The sequence below is a fragment of the Eumetopias jubatus genome, unplaced genomic scaffold (assembly GCF_037043125.1).
Source record: "Eumetopias jubatus isolate StellerSeaLion01/CBP00866 unplaced genomic scaffold, mEumJub1_p1.0 scaffold_4, whole genome shotgun sequence".
NCBI lineage: Eukaryota > Metazoa > Chordata > Mammalia > Carnivora > Otariidae > Eumetopias > Eumetopias jubatus.
In genome coordinates, this window is record NW_028274810.1 from 76327774 (window position 1) to 76346675 (window position 18902).

Here is an 18902-nt window from a genome sequence, read left to right on the forward strand (position 1 = left end):
TTATTATCTCAGCCCTACAGAAAATTACTTTCTTGAACCCTCATCTCTGTGCTTTTCTATGTTTTTTCCTCCACCTCTTCTTATTTATCCATCCTCTATCCCATTCTTTTTTTTTTTTTTTTAAGATTTTATCCATTTATTTGAGAGAGAGCATACAAGCAAGAGCGCACAAGCAGGAGGAGCAGCAGAGGCAGAGGGAGAAGCAGACTCCCTGCTGAGCAGGGAGCCCGACGTGGGGCTCAGTCTCAGGACCCCGAGATCATGACCTGAGCCTAAGGCAGCCGCCTAACCGACTGAGCTACCAAGGCGCCCCCTACAACCCATTCTTTTCCTCTGTACCACAGTATACATTTTATCGGGCAGAGGAGGAAGACTGTTCCTGACAAAAGAACAGCATGAGCAAAATAAAGGAAGAATAAAAGTGTATGGTCTGTTTTCAAGGAGTGACCAACAATTATCTGGCATAGAGGATACTTGAAGGATACTAGTAGGAGGTGAAACTAAAAATATAGGACCCCATGAACAAATTGTAGAGGCCCTTGAAAGGCAAATGCCAGGAGGTGTGGGGTTTTAAACATGGAAGTGATAGTAAATCTGTTTCATTGGGTAACTCTGATGGCTAAGTGGAGAGTGGGTTAGAGAGGGATAAACAGCTTAGGATTCCGTTACATTAGCCTGGATGAGAGGGGCTGGCATTGGACTGTGGCTGGGGAGAAGAGGTAACCATTTTGACATTTTGGAGACAGAATCAGTAGGATTTTGGTTATTGAACTGGAAATATTATGAGAAAAAATGATGGAGAACAAAGCCTTTTTGTATTTAGAAAAAAGAGACATGCTTCCTGAAAAAAATCCAAATTAACACAGAAAAGTACAAAGGAAATATCACCATATTACCTCTTAGCATCCAGAGGTAACCATTTTAATACGTTGGTGCACATCATTTCAGTTATTTGTCTGTGTATTTATGCACATGTGTTTATGTGTTTTTTTCCCCCGATTTATTTATTGTGGTAAAATACACATAAAATTTACCACCTTAACCTTTTTTTTTTTTTTTAAGTAAATTCTATGCCCAATGATAGGCTCAAATTCTGACCCTGAGATCAGGAGTCACATGCTGTACCAACTAAGTCGGCCAGGCACCTCCATCTTAACCATTTTTAAGTGTACAGCTCAGTGGTATTAAATACATTCATAATGCTGTGTAACCATCATCATCATCTATCTCCGTAACTCTTTTCATCTTGTAAAACTGAAACTCTACTCATTAAACAATACCTCCCCATTCCTCCTTTCTCCTAGCCCTTGGTAACCACCATTCTACTTTCTATGTCTATGATTTTGACTGTTTTTAAGTACATAAAAACACATAATTCACATAAGTGGAATCAAAAATATCTGTCTCTTTTGTGACTGGCTTATTTCACTTAGCATAATGTCCTCAAGGTTCATCCATGTGTATATGTTTTTACATAAATTGACTCGTACATTCCATATTCTTCTGTATCCTGCTTGCCTCTCCCCCCCAATATGTTGTGGATATCTTTATGTGTTAATGTATGTTACTGTACATCAGTGTTCTCAATCTGGGGTCATTTTGTCCCCCCCCCCGGGACATTTGCAATTTTTGGAGACATTTTTGGTTGTAACAACTGGGGAGGTGGGTTCCTGACATCTAGTGGGTAGAGACCAGGAGTGCTGCTAAAGATCCTACTATGCATAAAACAGCTCCTCATGACAAAGAATTATCTGGCCCAAAATATCAGTATATTGTACCAAGGTTAAGAAACTGTTCTACATTATTCTTGTTTGTTAAATTTTGAAGTAATTGTAGATTTACACAAGAGTTTCAAAGATAGTGCACAGGGTTCTTGTATACCCTTTACCCAACTTCTCCTACAATTAGCATCTTATATCATCTTGGTACATTTCCAAAATTAAGAAATTGACATAGTTGTAGTACTTTTTTTTTTTGCCACGAGGTGTGTTTTATTTTCATTAAACATACAAATAATTTGCTATAATATCCCAGGGCAAATCGGAGAATTTGGCAGTCCGATTGGGGGGGGTCCCCTCAGAGACCTGCAGGCCGGTGGCGTCGGCACAGAGTGCCCGGGTTCCCAGTGCGGCTTGTTGCTCGTGTCCATCTTACAGGTGGCTCTTCTTCCTCCACATCACGACTGGGGTGTCTTGAAGATGATGGGGGTGGGGAATCCTCTAGGTTCTTAGGAAATTTCACTCCGCTTCTCCTGCTCAATGGTCTCTTTGGTTGGCAGGGTGTTCTTCTCCTGCGTCTCCGTTTCCTTCAGCTTGGCCTTATCGAAGCTGGCGATTTCCCCCATGTCTGGCTTGTCTGCCATTTTCTTAAAGTGATCCGTGGAGTTCTGCTCCGAGCCCAGCGCCTGGTGCTCCCACTCGCATTGCTGCAGCAAGAGACCAGTTGTAGTACTGTTAACTGTAGACTTTATTTGGATTTCACCAGTTTTTCTGCTAATACCTTCTTTTAAAAAAATTTTCTATTGTTATGTTAATTACCACACATTACATCATTAGTTCTTGATGTAGTGTTCCATGATTCGTTGTTTGTGCATAACACCCAGTGCTCCACGCAGACTGTGCCCTCTTTAATACCCATCACCAGGCTAACCCATCCCCCCACCCTCTGCTAATATCTTCTGTTTTTGGGATCCCATCTAGGGTCCCACATTGCCTTTAGTCGTCATGTCTCCTTCGGCTCCTCCAATCTGTAATAGTTACTCAGGTTCTTCCAGTCTGTGACTTTGATACTTTTGAAGGGTACTACTGGTCAGCTCTTCTGTAGAATGTTTCTCAATTTGGGTTTGTCTGATGGTTTCTCATGATGACACTAGCATTACAGATTTTGGGAAAGCATACAGCAGAGGTGAAGTACCCTTCTCATTACATTATATCAGGGTATGATGGCAATATGACTTATTTCTGGTGATGTTAACCTTGATCATTTAGTTTGGGATGTATCTGCCAAATTTTGCCACTGTGCAGTCCCTTATTGTACTGTTTGTTAGAAATGAGTTGCTAAATTCAGCCCACATTGAAGGGGAGGAGATTTAAGCTAGGAAACATATACATGTACACTATTCCATGTATACACAAATATCTATGTCTTTGTATCTGCATATATATGAAAATAAACATGGGTTTATACGGATATCTCTGACTCTACTCTGGCACCACAAGGTTCATTGTAGTAGTGTTCCTCTCCTTGCCTATTTGTGACTTCTTTCTCAGAGCGTAAGAAATTCGGTTCTCATTGTCTATAACATATTTACCGATTTGTACAACCTGTATAATAGTTTCAGTAGTTACTTATGTGAGAAACAAATTTACCAATTAGGTATGATGTTTGTGTGCAGTTCTTTTTGTTCATTTTAGCCTTATAGTATCCAGTCATAACGATGTTTTACACAGTTACATAAGTAAGCTCCTTTTTTTCCCTTCCACTGTCCTTCAGTGAGGTTATGCTATACATTTGTAATACAGGTAGATTCATTTGTTGCAATCGGCATTCTATCCTGGGTTCCCCAGACATTCTGGTTGTTTTTTTAAGAATTGCCTACAGTAAAGTGCATTCTTTGTTGAGTACAGTTTTATTGGTTTTGACCAATACAGTCAGGTATCCACCTTTACAGTACCATCCTGAATAGTTCCATCACTCTAAAAATTGCCTTGCATGGCCTCCGTAGTCAGCTCTTCCACCTACCTCAACTTTCAGCAACCACTGATTTGTTTTCTATCCCCATGGTTTTGCCTTTTCCAGAGTGTAATGTACTTGGAGTCATACAATATGCAGCCTAAGTGACTTTTTCCCTTAGCAGAGTACATTTTATTATTATTTATTTTTATTATTATTTTTAAAGATTTTATTTATTTATTTGACACAGAGAGAGAGCACAAGCCGGGGAGCCGCAGGCAGAGGGAGAGGGAGAAGCAGGCTCCCTGCTGAGCAAGGAGCCTGTTGCAGGACTTGATCCCAGGACCCTGGGATCATGACCTGAGTCAAAGGCAGATGCCCAACCGACTGAGCCACCCAGACGCCCCGCAAAGTACATTTTAAATTTTCTCCCATGTTGTTGCATGAGTCCATTACTCTTTATTGCTGAGTGCAATTCCATTGTATGGATGTACCCTAGTATGTCCATTCACCTTTGAGAGGACATCTGGGTTTCCAGTTTTTAGCACTTACTTTGTGCTATTACAGACATTCGTGTGCCAGTGGTTTAACTTTAAAAATTATAAAGTTTTTTCCAAAATGGCTATGCCATTTTGCATTCCACCCAGCAGTGAATAAGAATTTCTGTTCTTCTGTATTCTCTCCAGGATTTGTTTTTGTTTTTGTTTTTTAATTTTAGCAATTCTAATAGTCGTGTACTGGTATCTCATGGTGGTCAATTTACATTTCCCTAAAGGCTAATGATGTTGAGCATCTTTTCATATGCTTATTTGCCATCTGTGTATCTAAAGTGTGTCAGATCTTTTGGGGGTCTGTTTGTCTTACTGACTTTTAAGAGTTCTTTATATATCCTGGGTACAAATCCTTTATCAGATATGTTATTTGCACATATTTTCTCCTACTTTGTGGCTTATTTTTTCATTTTCTTCACAGTGTCTTTCACAGAACAGAAGTTTTAAATTTTTCATAAAGTCCAATTTATCTTTTTTTTAAATGGATTGTATCTTTGATTTCCTATCCTAAAATTGCCAAACCCAAAGTGATGCAGATTTTCTCACCATTTTTTTAAAGAAGTTTTATTTAAAAAAGAAAAGTTTTATAGTTTTGCATTTTACATTTAGGTCTGTGAACTATTTTGAAAAAATTTTTGTATAAAGTGTGGGATATTATGGATGTCCAGTTGTGCCAGCACTTTTTGAAAGGCTATCCTTTCTCCATTAAATTGCCTTTGTACTTTTGTCAAAAGCTGGTTTATATTTGTGCAGGTCTGTTTCTGGGCTGCATTCTGTTCCATTGATCTATGTGTCTATTCTTTTGCCAATATTGCATTATCTTGATTACTGTGGCTTTATAATAAGTCTTGAAATTGGATAGTGTAAGCTCTCCAACTTTCTACTTGTTTTTAATCTCTGTGTAGTCTATTTTATAGGTGTATTGCAATTAGCTAGGTTTCTACTAAAGGACATTTAGAGGGTTGTTTTTTGCTATAATAAATGATGCTGAGATGAACATCTTCACACATCTTTTTGGACTGTGTGATTCTCTCTTTAGGATAAATTCCTAGAATGGGAATACTGGATGAGAAGATGCACACATTATCTTTCTCTCCCCGGCCTTCTTCCAATTTTCTAAGATTATTAGAGGTTATACTTACATTATTTTTCTTATTGAGGTGAAATCCACATAACATCAGCCATTTTATTTTATTTTTTATTTTTTTATTTTTCTAAAGATTTTATTTATTGATTTGATAGAGAGTGAGCACAAGTAGGCAGAGCGGCAGACAGAGGGAGAGGAGAAGCAGGCTCCCTGTTGAGCAGAGACCCCCATGCAGGGCTGATCCCAGGACCCTGGGATCATGACCTGAGCTGAAGGCAGATGCTTAACTGACTGAGCCACCTAGGTGCCCCAGCATCAGCCATTTTATTTTTATTTTTTTTAAAGATTTTATTTATTTATTAGAGAGCACAAGCAGGGGGAGTGGCAGGCAGAGGCAGAGGGAGAAGCAGGCTCCCTGCAGAGCAGGGGGAGCCTGATGTGGGACTCGATCCCAGGACCCTGGGATCATGACCTGAGCCGAAGGCAGTCGCTTAACCAACTGAGCCACCCAGGCGCCCAACATCAGCCATTTTAAAGTGAATGATTCAGGGGCATCTGGCTGGTTTAATCAGAACATGTGACTCTTGATCTCAGGGTTATAAGTTTGAGCCCCATGTTGGGTGTAGAGATTACTTAAAAATAAAATGATTCAGTGGCATTTAGTATATTCATGGTGGTGTACAGCCACCACCTCTATCTAGTTCCAAAATATTTCCACCATCCCAAAAGAAAACCCCATACCCATTAAGCATCTATTCTGCATTTCCCTAAGCAGTTACTCCCCCCACCCCCAAGCCCCTGGCAGTCACCAGTCTGCTTTCTGTCTCTAGAGATTTTACCTGTTCTGAATATTTCATATAAATGGGATCATAGAATCTGTGACCTTTGTGTCTGGCTTCTCTCACTTACACTTGTAGCATGTGTTGTTGGTACTTTATTCCTTTTTATGGTTGAATAATTTTCCATTGTGTGAATAGATCACAATTTGTCCCATCTGTTGATGGGCATTAGTACTTTAGGCTGTTATGAATAGTGCTGCTGTGAACATGTACACACTTGTTTTCACTTATTTTGGGTATATATATAGGAGTAGAATTTCTGGGCCATATGGTAATTGTGTCTAACTTTTTGAGGAGTGCCAAACTGTTTTACTTAATGGCTCTACTATTTTAGATTCCCACCAGCAATGTATAAGGGTACCAGTTTCTCTACCTCTTCTCCAATATGTTATCCTCCCCGTTTTTTTAATAGAGCTATCCCACTGGGTGTAAAAGTGGTATCACTTTGTAGTTTTGATTTACATTTTCCTAGTGGTCATTTGTATATCTTCTTTGGAGAAATACCTATTTAGGTCCTGTGCTCATTTTTATTTTTTTAAAGATTTTAAAGATTTTATTTATTTGAGAGAGAGCGCAAGCACGGGTGCACACACATGCACAAGCAGGGGAGGGGGGCAGAGACAAGCAGACTCCCCGCTGAGCGGGGATCCCAGGACCCCAAGATTAATCAATTGAGCCACCCAGACGCCCGGTCCTGTGCTCATTTTTAAATTAGGTTGGTTGTCTTTTTGTTGTTGGGTAGGTACACATTGCATTTTGATGCATATTGTCAGACTGTTTTCAAGAAATGTGTACCTGTGGTATGTCTGTTTTCCTTCACCCTTGCAATTCTGTGTATTACCTATCTTTTCATTGTTGTTAGTTTGGTAAATGAGAAATGGATTTCATTTTAATTTCATTTCTTAGGTTAATTTTCTTGTCAGGGGTGCATTGGCCATTTGTCGTTTTTCTTTTTTGAATGTCTTGATCATACCTGTGTTGTGTCCACTTCTATATAATGGTTTTCATTTTTGTGTTTATTGATTTGTAAGAGTTTTGTGTATTGGAGGTTTTAATCCTTTGTGCAGTCTCGTGTTGGAAGTATTTTTTCAGTTGGTCATTTGTCTTTTGTATGTTTTTTTTGTCATAAATGTTTTATTTTTTAATCTTTTTTTTTAAGGTTTTATTTATTTATTTATCAGAGAGAGGTGGGGAGAGCACAAGCAGGGAGAGAGGCAGGCAGAGGGAGAAGCAGGCTCCCAGCTGGGCAAGGACCCCCACGCAGGACTCGGCCCCAGGACCCTGGAATCACGACCTGAGCTGAAGGCAGATGCTTAACTGACTGAGCCACCCAAGCGTCCTGTCATAAATGTTTTAAATTTGTATATTCTTGTACACTTTTTAGAAGTACAAGTTGGTTTTAACATTTTTTTGGAAAGATAATGTTATAGGGATGCCTGGCTGGCTCAGTTGGTAGAGAGTGCGACTTTTGATCTCAGAGTTGTGAGTTCGCGCCCCAGGTTGGGCATAGAGCTTGTTTTTATTTATTTATTTATCCCCCCCCGCCCCGCCCCTTAGAGCTTGTTTTTAAAAAGTGAGAATGTTATAATAGATTTATAATTTATTGAACTCTGGGAACTTACAGATGGGAATAAAAAATATTGTTGATGCTCTAGTGTGAATGAAGGTATATCCAAGACGCCTTTGCCCTCACTGTGCCTGTTGTTCTTCCCTTGCAGTCCCCTACACATAGGTAATTGCCTAGGAAACAGGGGATTCTACATTGTTCAGGCTGGTACTGGTGGTGAGCTACCCAGCTGTCCCATCAGTTTCCTTACTCTCCTTTTTGGGTTTACATCTGGCTAGTGCCTTGCATGGTACTTATAGCAGTGGCTCTCACTCTCAGGTGCACACTGCAATTGCCTGGAGAGCACTAAAAAAACCACTGATGCCCAGGCTTACAGTATTCAGTTAAGTGTCTGTTGATTAGAATTAGATGATTTGTCTAACTCTTCAAGTGCCGTTATTCTTTCCTGATTTACAGCTTTATTCTGAGGTCTTCACTGAGCCTCGTTAGCCTGGTGGGCAGTTTTATTTACTGGGAAAACAGTTTTAGTCCCAGCTTTGCCACTAACTCACTGTATCTATAACCTGGGACAAGATACTGCCCTCTCTGGGCTTTAGTGTCCTCTCTGGCTATATTAGAGAGGAGAGCTGATTAGATCAGGAATGGGCAGCCTTTTTCTGTTAAGGTCCAGATAGTAAATATTTTAGGCTTTGTGGGTCATACAGTGTCTGTCTGTCACAGTGTCTAAAGCTCCTTTTAGCTCTGGCATTTTGTGGTTTTCTTTCAAACCCTAGCCAGAGGTCTCCCCCAGAACCAAGGAAAATCTTGTTTAACCACCACCAGTTAAATATAGATAGTATCAAGCACTTATATAGTGCTTACCATTTGCCACCACTATTCTAAATATTTTACCTATATTAACTCTGATCTTCAGAATAACCCAGTGAGGAGTATAGGTGCTATTATTATCCCCATTTTATAGATTGGGAAACCTGAGGCAAAGAAAAATAGATACTTAAATAATCTGCAACATGAAGTTGGGTAGTAGGGCCAGAATTTGAACCTAGGCATTCTGGCTCCATTTTACTCTACTCCTCTCCCTAACTTAGACATAGACCTCCAAATAATACATACTCTATCATAGGGATCTTAAAATAAAATATCACTGAAACCCTAAAAAGTGGGCCAATCTTGAGGCTGTAAAAGTGACCACAGAGAGGAACTTTATTATTATTGTTATTTTAAAATATTTTATTTATTTGACAGAGAGAGACACAGTGAGAGAGGGAACACAAGCAGGGGGAGGGTCAGAGGGAGAAGCAGGCTTCCCACGGAGCAGGGATCCCGATGAGGGACTCGATCCCAGGACCCTGGGATCATGACCTGAGCTGAAGGCAGACGCTTAATGACTGAGCCACCCAGGCACCCCCCCAGAGAGGAACTTTATTATTAATTTTATTTTCTCAAAAGTCCCCTTTTGTTTCTGTCCCAGCATTATAGTCACATGACATTGTCTTTGTGTATATTTTTAGCTTTCTATCATATTTACTCTTCAGAACCGTGAAGGGGTTCAGTGTATGGAAGCAGTCTTCTCAGTTTCTGAAATTTAATTTCACCTTAGTAAGAATTCATTACTTCAAACAAACAGACCAGAGTCAAATGGGAATAAAATTCTGCTGGTAAGAGGCAGCAGAAACAGCTTGTTATGGGCAGAGCATCCAGGCTTTAGTTGTGTCTCTGCTGCCAGTTAATTATATGTTCAGGGAAGCTCTCTGAGCCTCCATATTCTCAAGTATAAAATTTCAGGTGATCGGACTGGGTGCATGATCTCTGAATTTCCTTATGTCCATGCTTCTCCAGGGCTTGCAGGTGGACCTCGAAACAGCCATGGCAGAGGCTCTCCATTGCAGTTTCTTATGCTTTAACTTAAAAGTACGTGCCAGTTTTGTATTCTCTGCCCTGATCTGTCTATATTTATTTGGATGTAAAAATGTTTCAAATTCTTTTTACCATTTAGTAAGATTGATGCCTTTGAAGAATGCATAGTATACTTATTATATATGCACCTCTCAGTTTGAGAAGCATGGCCTTCTATTAAGATTCTAGTCCTCTTTCCTTCTTTTCTTTTTTTTTAAGATTTTGTTTTTAAGTAATCTCCACACCGTACGTGGGGCTTGAACTTACAACCCCGAGATCAGGAGTCGCATGCTCCACCAACTGAGCCAGCGAGGCACACCCCCCTTTTCTCTCAAATAGGGATAGCCATTGGAAGAATAAAAGTCATGATCTGCACTACAGTCTCCAAGCCACTCCTCTCACCAGACTGACTGAACGGGTCAGGTACAGGTTCTCTTGCTTTCTGAGCACCTTAATCTGTCTGATTTAGTCAGCATGTCTGCAGTTGAACTTCTGCCAAACAAAGCTAAAAGGAGTAGTTGCCTGCCATGATGCTCCTGCAACTAACTCATTCTTTCTTAAGTATAAAATTTTTAAAAAGTCATCCTTTTATTAAGAAAGAAAAGTTAGGCAAGAGATTGACCTTTTCCCTACTTTTCCACATCTCTTCAGTTGAATAATCAAATTCAAATTGAAATTCCCTTAATCAAAAAGGAAAATCAGCTTTCTGGTAAGTGCCAACATCCTTTAAAAAAAATAATTTTTCCTTTTACCCTTCTATGCCAAGATTCTTTTTTTTCTGAAGTTTGGACTATTAGAATTAAAGGGGGTGTTAGAAATGAGGAACTTGAGGTTCCAGGAAAGAAATCTGACTTCCCAAAGTCACAGAGCTGATTTGTATAGAACGGAGATTTTAGGAACATGGTGGGAAAGAACAATATGAAGTCAGAAGACATGGATTCAAAGTTTGCCTCTGCCACTAACTTGCTGTGTGACTTTGGGCAGGTTACTTAACATATCTAAGTCTTCATTTCCTCATTGGTAAAATGGAGGCCAACATAACTTCATAGGGTATGAAATTTTTAACATAGGATTTAGCACTTTACCTCAGGCACAGAGTATTTATTGAGTAAACTCCATGTATCATTAGGTACTGTGTTAGGTGTTGGGGCTAGGGATAAAATACCCAGTTTCTTCCCTTGGAACTTACAGACTAATGGAGATAGAACTTACTGTATGTGACTTTAAAATATTTCTGTGATAAAGGTAAATGCAGGGTACTGTGGGGGCACAGAGGAGAAGCACACATGGGGTAGGAATGAGGAGTGATCTCAAGGCAGACTTTCATCAGGAGGTGAAGAGTTGGGACTGGATGAGATCAGATTTTCATTTTAGAAAGCTCCCTGGCTACAGTGTGGACATAAATTGGAGGAGTTATACTGTAAAGGTAGGAAGACCAATGAGGAAGCTGATGGAATGAACAGTCTCATTGGGAAATCATGAAGCCTTTAGTTGGTGTAATGACAGTGAAATGATGATGGTGAGCTTTGAGATCATTTTAGGAACTAGTATGGATAAAAGTTGAGAGATTGGAAATGTGGGGAGAGAGAGGGATACAGAGATACTAGGACCACTTCAAGGTTTTTGGTGTGATTATCTCATGGTTCACTCAAGTATGGCTGGAAAGATAAGGAGTTCAGTTTTGGACATCGCAGGTTACAGGTATCTGGAGTGATGATGCTGCTGATAAGAATGATAGCTAACATTTATTGACTGCTTCCTATAGGGCAGGCCCTATTCCATATGCTTTGCATATACCATTTAATTCTCACCATAACCCTTTGAGGTTGGGTTTAAGATGGTCCTCACTTTATAAATAAGAAATCTGAGGCACAGAGAGGTTAAATAACTTGCCCAAGGTTACATAGCTAATAAGTAGTGGAGCTAGGACTTAAATCCAGGCAACCTGGCTCCAGAGTCTTTACTGTTCACAACTTCACTATATTAAATGCCTCTCATTGATGATGAAAATGTCCAGTAGGCAGTTAAATATACAGGTCTGGCATCAATATAGAACTAGATTGTAGATATGGATTTTGGGAGTTAGCACAAAAATGGTTATAGAAGCCATGAGTGTCAGACAGTTCATAGTATAGAAATGGCAGGTAGATACCATAGAGATGGACATTTCTCAATATTGTTACCATGAGAGATATTGCTAATACATCAGTGGTTGGCTTTAGTAGGGAAACTGAGGAAGGGCCAGTGAGATAGGAAGAAAAACTAGAGAGATTGCTGCCATTGAAACTCCAAAGGAGAATGAATTATGGAGAGACACGAGTAGTATCAGATTGTTGGTTTTTCCATTAAACGTGTTTTGAAAGCTTAGTAGAAAAGTGTTAATATTTGGCAGTCAGGGTTCATTAGTGATCTCAGAGAGTGAGATGTCCATAGAGCAGTGGGTAGCAGCCAGCAGAGAAGGTAGGTGATTGTATTGATTCATAATCTGTAATTGTGGTTTTCAAAGCAGATGTAATCCATAGAGGCAAGGAAGTGATTGAAGGACTTCAGTATCTAATTTGGATTGGGAAGGAAATTAAGTCAAAAGGGGGAAGGAAAGAAAACAAACAAGTTGGGGGGCAGCTTTTCCTCATGCTTGTAGACAGCAGTGTTGGGCAATCATAGCCAACCTGCACTCAGAGCTCCATGATCTGCCCAGTGCCCAGGATCTTGCTGATTAACACACTCAGTAGGACCACCCTACAGTGTGACAGCCATAAAGTGATGGAGCCTTACATGAGTGGATCCTTAGCTGTACACTTAAAGATTTGGGGGAGTTTCTCCAAGGTAGAATTTCTTTGGATTAGGGTTTCTCAACCTCAGGACTGTTGACATTTTTGGGCCGGATAATTTTGTGTGTGTGTGGTGGTGGTGGTGGTGGTGGTGGTGGTGGTGGTGGTGGTGGTGGTGAGTTGTCCTTGCATTGTAGGATGTTTAGCAGCATCCCTGACCTCCACCCACTAAATACCAGCAGCACCTCCACCCTTGCAATTGTGACAGCCAAAAATGTTTCTAGACATTGCCAAATGTCCCCTGGTGGACAGTTCACTTCTGGTTGATAGCACAGCTCTAGATTCTGCTGGTTTTCCTCCAGGTCTCTGTTGTAAGTTTCACTCACTTTGACTAGCACCTCTGGGCACTTTAGCTCTGTTGGTTTGGAGAGTTCGGGATATTTCAGTTTTATGGCCTTTTCCCAAAACCTTTTCAGTCTGGAAATAAACTCTCAGTAGAGGTGAGACAGAAGCATATTTCCTTCTAGTACCCACTTAAATACCTAGAACATTAAATGTTTAGTGGTTATGAGATTTAAAGAAGATGGTTACAAACTTTATTGTCTCTCAGAAACTTTTATGTCATTTATCTCTTTATAGTACAGGTATTTGTATCTGTGTCTCTTGCTGGCCTGGACTCCTAGAGGACAGGGACCCTTTATTAATCTTTGAATGCCTAACATCTTGCAGAGTACCTGGCACGTAGTAGACTCTCAGTAAATGTTTGCTGAGATAAGTCAGTTATGTTGGTAATTGGCTAAGTAGGTTAAACCTGTAATTTTTCAGAGTATTTCAGTTGTCAGACCTCACAAAGAGGTCAGAGTTCCCTTACTATTGACAAAATCTGATTTGTGCAGAGAGAAGCATTATTTATCCAGTCATTTCTGTGTACACAGATCACAGGTGTCCTCTGGGAGAATAGGAAATGGAACAGAGTGACATGCTGCCTTTAGAAGATAAAACAGATCCTTTAAGCTCTTCCTACCACCCAGGGCTGACCGTTTTATAAGTGGAATCACGCTGAAACTATAATCGAAGCTGGAAAATATAAGGCAATCAGCTACAAACCTAACTTACTCTGGTAGGATGATGTTTTCTGGGCAGGTAAAATAAGCCCAGTTGTGGGATTTACAATATAAATACCTGTATGGACCAAATGTGACATTTACAAAATTGATTGGTTTCTAAATTTGTTTAGATATTTATCCTTTGTGCAAATGTGTAAAATGTGTTGTATTTTTGCTTTTTGGCTGGGTGGTATGATTTTAATTGATAAATAATGTATATCATAAAATGCGTAATTCATGGGTCTCCTTGCTGACTTATTTGGTGGAGTGTGCGACTCTTGTTCTTGGGGATATAGGTTCAAGCCCCATGTTGGGTGTAGAGATTACTTAAAAATAAAATCTAAAAAAATGCATAATTCATAACTGTACAGTTCAGTAAGTTATCAAAAAAGTGAAAATACCTGTGTAATCAAAACTCAGTTCAAGAAATAGAACATTACCAGTCCTCTCAATAATTTTGAAAGTTATGATATGATCCAGCAATTCCATTTCTGGGTACATATTGAAAAAAATTGAAAAATTCAAGGGATACCTGGGTGGCTCAGTCCATTGAATGTCTGCCTTCTGCTCAGGTCATGATCCCAGCAACTTGGAATCAAATCCCGTATCGGGCTCCCTGCTCAGGTGGGTAGTCTGCTTCTCCCTCTCCCTCTCCTGCTCCCCCTGCTTGTGTGTTCTTTTTCCCTCTCAAAGAAATAAATAAAACCTCTTAAAAAAATTAAAAAGAAAAAGAATTGAAAAATTCAACAAATTTTTGAAAATTTCATTTCATTGCTAATATTCACAGGTTTCTCATTGTACCAAAAGTCTGTTATCCAACTCTTTTGTTATGGTAAACCATACATGGTAAAATATACATGACATAAAATTTACTATTTTACCATACATTAAGCACATTCACATTGTTCTGCAGCTGTCATCACCCTCCATCTCCAGAACTTTTTTCATCTTCCCAAACTGGAATTCTGTACCTGTTTTATACTAATTCCCCATTCTTCTCTGTCCCAGCCCCTGGCAACCACCATTCTCCTTTCTGTCTTTGAATTTGACTACTTTAGTTATGTTAGTAGAATCATACAATATTTGTCGTTTTGTTAGTGGGTTATTTCACTTAGCATGATATCTTCAAGGTTCTTCTATAGTATGTGTCAGAATTTCCTTCCTTTTTAAGGCTGAATAATATTCCATTATATGTATACAGCACATTTTGTTTATCCATTTGTTCATGATGGATATGGATGGCTTCCACCTTTTGGCTTCTGTGAATAATGCTGCTATAAACATGGGTGTATAAGTATCTGTTCAACTCCCTGCTTTCAGTTCTTTTGGGTATGTACCCAGAAGTGGAGTTGCTGGATCATATGGTAATTCTATTATATATATATATATGTATATATATATATATATCAGTTTCTATATAAAGTTCTATTTTTTATACACACACACACACACACATATAAATTATTTATTCGTGAGAGACAGAGAGGCAGAGGCAGAAGGAGAAGCAGGCTCCCCGCAGAGCAGGGAGCCTGATGCGGGACTCCATCCCAGGAACCCGGGACCATGACCCAAGCCAAAGGCAGATGCTCAACTGACTGGGCCACCCAGGTGCCCCTATTTTTTATATTTTTATGGGGCTTGAACTCACAATCTTGAGATCAAGAGTCACATGCTCTACAGACTGAGCCCACCAGGCACCCCACTATTTTTTGTGTTTTGATGAATCATCATACTGTTTTCAGTCCATAGCTGTGTCATTTTATATTCCCACCAGCAATGCACAGGGGTTCTAATGTCTCTACATCTGTACCAACATTTATTATTTTCTGCTTTTTGACAATAGGCATCTTAGTGGGTGTGAAGTGCATCTAAATTTTCTAAGAGAAACTTTTTGTTAGGGAAATTTCCCAAATATAAAAAAAATAAGAGCGAATGCCAGTTGAACTGCTGTGTGTCTCTCCTCACTTCAGTAGTTAGGAACACTTGGCTGATCTTAGTTCAGTTAGTCTGACCTTCCTACCCCATTATTGGAATATGAATCCCAGTCTTCATATGCTTTTCCCCCCTATTGTTAAAAGCAGAAAATAAACATAAAATTTTTCTAAAAAGATTTATTTATTTCTTAGAATGTGAGAGCAGGGGGAGGGGCAGAGGGAGAGGGAGAGAGAATCCTCAAGCAGACTCCCCGCTGAGCACAGAGCCCAAGACAGGGCTTGATCCCGGGATCTTGAGATCATGACCTGAGCCAAAATGAAGAGTCGATCACTCAACCAACTGGTTCACCCAGGTGCCCCTATAAACATGAAATTTTAATGTTATGAATATTATTGTAAATTTTACTTGCATCATTGTTCTGCCTTTCATTCAGTGATCATAATTCTTTTTTTTTTTTCCCTGAAGTAATCTCTGCACCCAACATGGGGCTCACATTCACCATCCCAAGATCAAGAGTCAGATGCTCGTCAATCAGAGAGAGACAATCATCATGTGGTTTCACTCATATACGGAATATAAGAAGTAGCACAGGGGACCACAAGGGAGGGGAGGGAAAACTGGGAAGAAATTAGAGAGGGAGACAGGCCATGAGAGACTCTTGACTCTGGGAAACAGAGGGTTGTAGAAGGTGATGTGGGTGGGGGAATGGGGTAACTGGGTGATGGGCATTAAGGAGGGCATGTGATGTGATGAGCACTGAGCGTTATATGCACCTAATAATCAATGAACACTACATCAAAAACTAATGATGTACTGTGTGTTGGCTAATTGAATTAAAAAAAAATAAAGAGTTGGATGCCCTACTGACTGAGCCAGCCAGGTGCCCCAGTGATTATAATTCTTTTGTCATTATTAACAGATATCTTTTCAGCATCCTTGCTCTCATATAATGCAGATATAGATGTACTTTACGTATACCCTTCATCTGCCCTTGCCTTCTTGCTTGTTTAAAAATTTATTCATGGGGGACCCCTGGGTGGCTTAGTCGGTTAAGCGTCTGCCTTCAGCTCAGGTCATGATCCCAGGGTCTTGAGATCAAGTACCGCATCGGGCTCCTTGATTAGCTGGGAGCCTGCTTCTCCTTCTGCCTGCTCTGCCTCACTCCCCCTGCTTGTGCTCTCTCTCTGTCAAATAAATAAATAAAATCTTTATTTTATATTTATAATTATTTATAAATATTTATAAATTAAAAAAATAAATATTTATAAATAAATATTTATTTATTTGACAGAGAGAGACACAGCAAGAGAGGGGACACAAGCAGGGAGAGTGGGAGAGGGAGAAGCAGGGAGCCTGACATGGGGCTTGATCCCAGGATCCTGGGATCATGACCTGAGCCGAAGGCAGACGCTTAACGACTGAGCCACCCAGGTGCCTCAATAAATAAAATCTTTAAAAAAAATGTATTCATGGGTAAAATGAAAAAATACACAATAGCCGTGATCACAAGTTGCTGTCATTTGTACACTCAACTGTGACAGCACATCAGTAACTGTTGAAAGAAGTCATATTAGAATGGAAGACTGAAACAATATTATTATAGACATAACCTTGGATCAGCTCTAATCTCTTTAAAAAAAGATATACTTTCATTCAAGTGTACCTCAATATATTGTATACCTCAAAGTTAAGGATTCCTTTTTTAAAAAAAGCATAACCATAAAACCATATGATACCTAAAAATAAACAACCCTTTTATCATCAGATATCCAGTTAGTATCACCCATATCTCTATGCCCAGTTTCTTTTATTTTTTATTTTTTAAAGATTATTTGAGGGAGAGAGAGAGACACAGAGAGAGCACAAGCAGGGGGAGAGGCAGAAGAAGAGGGAGAAGCAGACCCCCTGCCGAGCCGGGACCCCCCCCCCCCAATGGGGCTCGATCCCAGAACCTGGAGATCATGACCTGAGCCGAAGGCAGACGCCCAACCATCTGAGCCACCCAGGCGCCCCCCGCCCCAGTTTCTTTTAATTCAGTGGTACAGGAAATGAAAAGTTGACAAATCACTCAAAGATGACAATTTACACTGGTAACCAGGATATAGTACTTTTGGATGTATTACAGTTTTTAGTTTGTTAACTCTGTAAGCAAGATGTCTACTTTCCTTAAACCATTAATACTCTTTTCTTCTTTCTGATATTTGTTGGCATTTGTATATACCATAAACAGTACAGTAGGCCACTTCCTTTAATAAATAAGGTGAGCCTTGTTCTGGGGTTACCTTCTGTTTGATTTATGTTGATGTGTTTATTTAAACTTACCAGTTTTAAGAGTTCTAGAAGATACACATAAAGGCAGGACACAAGATGAAATTTTATCTACAAATTTATATATCTGATAGAATTTACTGGTAGAGATGTTTACATTTTGGCTTTTTTGGAGGTGGGGGATGGTAATTGTGCATTTGCAACTATGCCTTTCCTTTTTTTTATTTTAAGATTTTATTTATTTATTTATTTGAGAGAGAGAGATTGAAAGAACAAGTGTGAGGAGGGGCAGAGGGAGAACCAGACTCCCTGTGGAGCAGGGAGCCCGACATGGGACTCAATCCCAGGACCCTGGGATCATGACCTGAGCTGAAGGCAGACGCTTAACCAACTGAGCCACCCAGGCACCCAGAACACACAATTACTAACTCCTTTCCCTCCTTTAGTTTTCTTAATTTGTGCAGAAGACTGCAGTGTGCAGTATATGCTACGGCACTTTATAATGTCAGAAAGACATCTTGTTCAAGATACACACACACACACACAAAACACCCTATGATTTAAGATTCCATCAGTATTCAGGTGGAAGAATGCAAGTCAGTTGTCAGGCACAGATTAAATGAGTTAAGAGCAGAGCTGGTTCTTTCCCTGTGGCTCTTTATATTTCTTTGTACTATTTTACTAATTAACGGTTTTCTTTTACTTGAAGATAGCTTATATGCTTTTGGGTAAATAACCTCAGTAGTTAAGAGCACAGAAGCTCCCGAGTGATAATGACACTAAACTTATTTCCCATTCTCCTTGCCTTTGTGATAGTAGTAGTGGTCGTAATATAGGTAGTTATATAATGACCCTGTATAGCATATGCAGTGTGTTAGGCAAAAACTAAGTGCTTTACATGTACTAACTCACTTAATCCACAGAACAACCCCACGAAATAGATACTATTATCCTCATTTTACTGATGAGGGATTGAGGCAGAGAGAGGTTAGTAACTGACTACTCCGTAAGTACAAACAACTGGTAAGCAGCAGAGCTAGGAATTGATCTGAGCAGCCTGGCGCCAGTGTCCTTCCTCCCAACTATTATACTGTACTGTACTTAATCGACACTCATGTAAGTAAAGGGAAATGTGAGATAAAAAATGCTTTTAACATCTTTGTGGGCTCTATGGAACTTATTATTTGTTCATTCAGTGCTCCCTGTAGAA

The 18902-nt window shown here is 39.7% G+C and overlaps 1 protein-coding gene and 1 pseudogene across 2 annotated transcripts in view; one reads left to right on the plus strand and one right to left on the minus strand.

The window, feature by feature from the left end:
* Positions 1-18902, plus strand: part of TRIT1 (tRNA isopentenyltransferase 1) — a 57596-nt gene that overhangs the window by 7600 nt on the left and 31094 nt on the right. The gene's annotated exons all lie outside the window — the stretch shown is intronic.
* LOC114224289 (thymosin beta-10 pseudogene) lies at positions 2164-2362 on the minus strand (annotated as a pseudogene).